Here is a 7,846-nt window from a genome sequence, read left to right on the forward strand (position 1 = left end):
CTTTTTTTTTTTTTAAGCTTTTTAGCTGTATTTCATATATAAAAATGCCTTTAAATGCAATATAATAATATCTGTATCTAAATATCTTATTCTATATATATTGTATATCAAAAGCAAAATGTTCTGTCACTGCCAACCAACATTTATGATGATAACATAAATTTGGATGAAAAGCATCTCTCTTCATGGCTTAATTATGTTACAGATCTTCTTGATGTCTAATTTGTTCTACTCTAATGTATTAGCTGTTTTTTTCATATATTGGAGAAAAGCAAAAAATTTATCTAATTTGTATGTTACTATTGGAATAATTTAGTACCAAACAATCTATCATATTGTTTCTTAAAACTGAAATTTAATATAGGGCTTTACTCAACAGCTTATTAATTCTTAGACCAGTTATCTGAAAAAAATAAATAAATAAAATAAAAAAATATTTTAGCTAGTCAGTTGCAAAGTGTTTTCTCCAAGTTTGATTTTAGAACCAGCTTGGAAAGAACTCTAAAATATTAACTTCTTCATGGGAATCAGAAAACTTTATGCATTAAATAATAACTCTTGGTTGAATTTGAATTGACTCTTGTTTCTTTATTCATTATTTTAATAATTGGACAATTCATCATCATCATAATGAAATTAGATGCATAGAAGCTTATAGATTTTATTAATATTTTAGCAATTTTCTCTGTAATATACACAAAAATAGTGATGAAAATTTTTCTTTCCAGAATCTATACATGGCTTCTTCAACAATTATCAAAACTTCAGCAAATATCATTCAAGAATCTGTAAATCGTCTTCCACCTTTACCAAGCATCAAAGAACTTATGCACATGTATAAGTTAAAAGCAAGACGTCATTTATCTCAGAATTTTTTACTGGATTATAAGCTTACAAATAAAATTGTAAAATCTGCTGGTAGAGTCAAGGATTGTTATGTTTGTGAAGTTGGTCCTGGACCAGGAAATATTACTCGTTCAATTTTGATGAAAGGAGCCAAACATGTTGTTGTGATTGAGAAAGATGATAGATTTTTACCTAGTCTGGAGGTAAGTAATTTCAGAAATAAAATTTTTAAATTAATGGAAATTAAGAATTGATTATTTTTTTCAATTATTACAAGATTTTTCAATTATCTACGTGCTTAAATATTAATGCAATTTGCTGCTTTTCTATGATCATAAAATGCATCAAAAATTTTTAGTATGAAAAATATTATTATTGTTGAACTTTGTTTGCTTATCTGTACCCAAAATGTTGAGGCATTTTTTTTAATTTTTGATTATTTAGAAATTGGGAGATCTAATTTAGTTTATAATTTTAAATTAGGCAAATACAGACATTTCTTCATTATGGTGTCTTACAATGATAAATGATTCTGATATGTTCCATTAATATAAGTCAGAATTATCTTAATAAAACACATACGAAACTATCTGTGAGTTTATTAGATGTTATGCAGATATGTTGTTTCCATATAAATTTTTCCAATGGTAGGAAGGTAAGAATTAAAAAAAATCTACATATAAGACAATTTACATTTTATTTTTTGATTGTTTTATTAATTAATTGTATTATTAGGAGCAAAATTTCATAACCTAGCAATAACAGAAATTGAAAATGTATTATATAATTAAGCTTGTGATATTTTTAACGATAATATACACTGGCACAAATAAAAAATAAACATGAAGACCACTTTATTTAAGTTTACAGAAATTTAGCTTAAAAAGAGAGTTGTAAACTTAATCATCTTATCAGTAGACATATTTTTCATATGTCTACTGGTCTACTGTTTCATTAAAGTTATGCATTGAAATTAATACTGAATATGATCTATTTTAACAGTAATCATTTTAAAAGTTATGTCTTGAGCAATATCTTCAATTATGTAGTCAGTTTCCTAATATTAATGGCAAATTGAGGCTTGAATTAGTGCAATATTCCATCATTCCCATGTGTGTTCATAAAACAAGTTAGTACTTGGATTATATTGTAAAAATATCTACCAAAAATCAAAATTCCAGTTTGAAAACATAAATTTAAATATAGGAAGAGAACATGAGTCAGTTTTAAGGATAATAATACACTTCCAAAAGCATGAGCATCATTATTTGAAGTCAGTTTTTAATTTCAACCAGTTAGATGTTGTTCTGACCTTTTTAAACTTGTTTGTTCTAAATTTGTGTTCTTATTTAGAATATTTCTCTAACCTGATGATGGTTGCTTAAGGCAATTGAAAATATTTGTTTTGCATTAAATTTATATTTTCAGACTGGAGTTTTGGTGTTTGAAGGATGTTTTTATCATGTGTTCAATAAGGAGTAGATCTTGGAACCTGGCTGATTGGTTATCTCAATTGCTTCAAAAGCATTCTGTAATATGGCTGTGATCTTTAAGTGGACATTGTCTTGCTGAAAAATGCCATTTCAACACTAACTTAATCACACAATCTACATATCTACAGGATTCATATGCTGTGATCTTCATTTTTTTCAATTTTTACTAATTTTAAATTAATTCACAACATTTTTGTTGACAATGTTTAGCCACTGCTGAGTTAGTTTAATTATATTTTATTGCTCTAATGTCTTCAGAAATTCTTATACTTGGTTTTTTTTTGTTTCATCTACATATTTATATTTATTATTACAGTTACATTCAAAAGAATATACAACACGTTTTCTTTTTAGTACATCACCTTGTTTTGTTTCCTTTTTAAATCTTAATTATTTACATATATTATTTGTTTGTTCTGGTATTAATATTATGTTTACTTTTCTTACTATTTGTTTAATTACTTCAAATAATTTTTGTTCATAGAGTAATTTAATATATTTAACATCACTTTTATCTATTTCTATTTTTTGATCTTATAATTTAAGCCATTTTTCTAAAATTACTTTTGGGTAATTATTTAATAAGAACATATTAATAACTGATTTTATTTTGTTTTCTTGTTGTCTACTTTTTCTATTGTTAATTTTGTTAACATACATTTCAAAAACATTTCTTTTAATATACATTGGAACATATGAATAGTAATTAATCACTTTTGATACAGCAACAGGCTTTCTATATGTTTAAAATTCCAAATTATTATTATTTCTAATTATCTTAAGATATAAATATACTAAACTTCTATTTTTTTATTTTTTGTATTTTAAACTAAATATGATCATTTATTTCATTAATGTTTTCCAAAATCTGTTTTTCACATATCTGTTGTTTTATCAAACATTACAATACAATCATATGCATGCCTACTAAAAATACAATGCCTTTTACTTTACTTATCTGATCATCTGCTAATTTCATTACCAAATTTGCAATTGTAGGATCTATGCAGGTGCCCATTGGTATACTTATTTTTTGAATATAAAAATTACTATTATATTGAAAGTAATTATTTTTATTATAAAAACACACACATTATTTAACCACTGTTTACAATGTAAAGACTGTAACATTCCTTCTACATCTTCAATTTTTATACTGGATACATATTTAACTGTATTTGATCTAGTGGGAAAAAATAATTTTTTGAAAAATGAATAAGATACCTTTCTTGTAATTTTGTTGTAAAATAATTTTAAAATAATTTTTACAGAAAGTTTTTGTAACCTTCTACTGAAGAGGGGCGGTAATCTGAAATGCTGAATAACTAGCATACAGATTTGTATTACAATAAATGTCTGAAAAAAGATTGTCATTTTCTAGTTTTTTTTTGTACTCTCTTCTCCTTAATGTAACAAGTCCTTAAATGAAGTAAGGTTCTTGTAAATGCGTTTTTACAAGTAGTTTAAGCTTAACACTTCAAAAGCCTTAAATTGCATTCCAGTAAGGTTTAATTTGAAAAAATGGTTTTTTCAACTAACATTTTCAATCTTCAATTGGAGATCATCTTGAAATCAAACAATGACTTTTTTGAAAAATTAAACAAAAGCAATTCTCAAAATATATAAAATACAATTAAATGTAACAATAAATATAAAAGTTAATAGCAGTACCAAAAATATAAAAGTAAGAAAGTAAACATTTAAAAACTATATAACTATAATCAAGAACTATCAAAACACTTACTAAAACACCTTTTCTTGCAGCCAAAGTTTATAAGAAAAACTTTCTAACGTTTTCGGTCTTGTTAAAAGACCTTTCTCAAGAAAAATAAATCAAATAAAACAACAAATTGTAAATCGAACGCTTAGTACAGCTAACACGTTTTTCAAATATTTTCGAACTAGCTTATAATCCATTGCAATTTACATCATAAATTGCAATGGATTATAAGCTACTTCGAAAATATTCGAAAAACGTGTTAGCTGTATTGGGTTAATACTACTTTTAGTTAATTTTGTTATTTTTTTCAGAATATCAAACATTTTTGAATAATAATACTGTACTTAGTCTAGGAGTTTAACTAATCTTCATTACTCCATTAACTCTCATTAATATTAAATAAAAAATTGTACAGCTAACTTTTAATTGCTACAATAATTACAATTCAGTTTTCTTGTGATAATATAAAACTTAAGCTATTGTTGTTTGCTTCATATCTAGTAGAATCCATTATCATTTTGGTGATTGGCTATTCCATCCAATTCTAGTGAAAATTGGATAGAATAGATAATCACCAAAATGGTAAATATAAAACTTGTTTATACTATTAAAAATATTACATGAATTGCTACAATTATTAAGTGATTCTTATGGTTATTGTTGATTTTTCTTGTACATTATAATTTAAGCAAAATAATTTACATTTTAATATCGCCTTAATTTATAATTTTATGAAAAATACACTTACAGTAATAGAGCACATATATAGTGTTAATTTAATTACTCAAAGGTCTAATTCATTGTCATTCTTCCATCATGCTTAATAATTGCTCCCATGGCATCAAAACTGTTACATATGACAGAAGAGTGGCCATCCTGTACAAGGAAACTGCCAGAAATAATAACTTTTGATTAGCTTTCAGATGTCTCTCAGTTTTCACCTTCCTCTGCAATGCTAAAGACCATCCTGATATGTATATTATCCTTATTATGAATCACAGAGCCAACTGCAACTTAGAATATGTAGATGCTACAGGGAAACCTTTTGAATACCTGCATCAAAGAACATTTGACTTCTGTCATAAAAGGGCTAGCCAATACTGCTTAGCAATCTTCATCTCCATCCCCAACGTAGATGTAAAATTTGACTGAGCACCTACATAGAATCTCCACAAAGAATAGCTTAGTTATTTATAACAATTAGAAATTTACAAAGCCATAAGAAAAAAATGCAGTTATCAACTTTAGAGATATAGACTCCTTTCCCCTGCAAGGAAGTTGATCTACAAAGTTTAATCTCACAATACTCTCTCTCAATTATATCATTCCTCTTCTAATACATAAATGGAAATCACCTATTCTTAGTAAATTTTTCATTCAAACTGTGAAAGTCGGTTAGCCTGACAATGCCCATTAAACAGTTGAAAATGTTTACTTTCTTGTAATTTATTCTTGCTAGATATTTGTAGTGTTTATTAACATATAGTATGAACAATAAAGTCCTAAGTCACTCAAATAACTTTCAAACAAAGATAGCCAAAGTTAGGGAAATGAGATATATTAACATGGTAAAGTGACCATGTGCTACCAGAAAACAGCATCACCTATAGCAGGAAAATTTGGAATTAAGCACTCCTATGAAAGTTGTGAAGCATCACCAAATTAGTAAATGAGAAAGTTGCAGAGAATCACCAAATTAGTTGTAAATAACATTTCACAGAAGTAAATAGATGGTGTAAATAGAAGGCTGGGCTGCATATGCATACCTATGCCACTGGGTTGCTCTTCATACACAAAGAATAATACTGCCAATATCTCTTAGCCTTCAAACAGCTTGACAAATGATCCACACAGCTGGATGTGGAGCAGTAGGAAATTGTATACTTCTTTATAGCTTTCCTAGCATTTCATCTACATTTGCTATATAGCAGTATCATATTACAATATTCTTCAAGTATTGCAAAATGATATGATATGAAATGATTGTATAGTTTATCATGATCTTTTGTCAACACAATACTCTCCAAAGGACTACAGTATCTAATGATTGTCAATCATTTGTACATTACCACATCTGAGTTTTTATCAGCAGGAATGGTTAATATCACAGCCATCTTTTGCATATGAAATTTACTGCTCATATACTAATAATGGTATACCTGTAATGTATGGAATTTTTAGCCTTCTATTTGCATAATCCATTTCTGTGAAATGCCATTTTATACTAATTTGGTAATGCTCTGCAACTTTCTCATTTACTTTTTTTGTATCTTGCAGTTTGTGATGGAGTGCTAATTTTCAAATTTTACTGCTAGTGGCACTATCACTTTATTCACTATCACTTTACTATACTAATAATTCACTTCCAAAGCTTTAGAAATCCTGAAATTAGATCATTACATTCTGCTAAGATTGTAATGCATACCAATTTGGACAAAAGAAAAAAAAACTCTAAAGAATTTACTTAAATTTTTATAATTTTGAGAATGACTTAACCAAAATTATTGAAATATTTCACACAAATTTTCAGCTTTGTTTATACAAATCACAGTTGCGGATGTTGATTTGTTAAAGAAACATTTGTATACTCATGCCTATATTTAATAGTAATATAAAACATGCACTTATATTGTTAGCAAGAATACAACAAATAAATATTACAAAAGATTAAATTCTTAATACGATTACTATATATTAAAAAAAATATAATATGCATTATTATAATATTATATAAAATTTTTGCATAAAAATATAAATTAAGTAAATAAACTTATACATTATTTATTTAATCAAAAGCAATCAACAAGTACAAACGTTAACTTGTTAGTTGTTAGTTTTATGCTTCATAAACTGTTCCATTCTATAAAATTAACTAATTGTTTTTATTTTGTGGTTTACTAATAATTTATCAAATAATTTCAATTTAACTATAGTTGAAAGTACAGTATATTTTTAATTAGGAAGAAGTATACATCTACATTATTTAATTATATAACATTAACCTGAAAATTTTTATTATATTTAAATATACATAATCTTATATATATATCTGTATTACATATACACAATACTATACATTTATTGTCATTTAATTAATAAAAATATTTAAAAAATAACTTGATACTTTACCTTGAAACAGACAATATAACTTATAATATGATGATTATTATTATTAATAACCTAAATAAACAGAATTAAGATTTTAAACAGGTTTACATTATTCCCATTTATGATCAATGATCATAAATAGTTTATTACTCTAATAGTTATTTTAGTGTATGGACAGATTTAAAAATACAAGTGGAACTTATTTATGCAAAGCCTATAAATATTTCAATAGTTGGGAAGTAAACAAATTATAGAAAAATTTGACTGAATAAACAAACCTATTCCTTGATGGAAGAAGGAACTGTTCGAATATAAACAAATGAAATCGTAATTTAATGTCATTTGATCATTTGAAAATCACTTTCACCATCTCAAACTCAGACTTTCATCAAGTATATGAGATATGTTTCGTTCTACTATGCGCCATCTTACGTCGACGAATTACGAGCGTAACTAATTTTTTGGATTGTAAAATTTATTTTATTTTTTAAATAAATAATTATATATATAATTTTAAATTAATGTTATAATCCATAAAATTTACAATAAAATAAATTTCGAAGATTTCTGAAAAAAATATATATTTTTTTAATTTTCATTCTTTCCACTCTGTGCGACTATACAGACGAAAATTTAGTAGCGAGCGATATAGTTCTCGCAAAGGAAAAAGTGAGCAAGC

General features: G+C 25.9%; 1 protein-coding gene across 1 annotated transcript in view; it reads right to left on the minus strand.

Annotated features, from left to right (window-relative positions):
* The window catches only part of LOC111634941 (uncharacterized protein KIAA2013 homolog), a 44,078-nt gene extending 36,500 nt beyond the window's left edge, over window positions 1–7,578 (minus strand). Inside the window, exon 1 of the mRNA XM_023379779.1 lies at window positions 7,446–7,578. The gene's annotated coding sequence lies outside the window, so the exon portion shown is untranslated. The remainder of the gene's footprint in view (window positions 1–7,445) is intronic.
* Between the last annotated feature and the right edge of the window lie 268 nt (window positions 7,579–7,846).

Source organism: Centruroides sculpturatus, unplaced genomic scaffold (assembly GCF_000671375.1).
Source record: "Centruroides sculpturatus isolate CEXI.00-Female unplaced genomic scaffold, Cexi_2.0 scaffold891, whole genome shotgun sequence".
NCBI lineage: Eukaryota > Metazoa > Arthropoda > Arachnida > Scorpiones > Buthidae > Centruroides > Centruroides sculpturatus.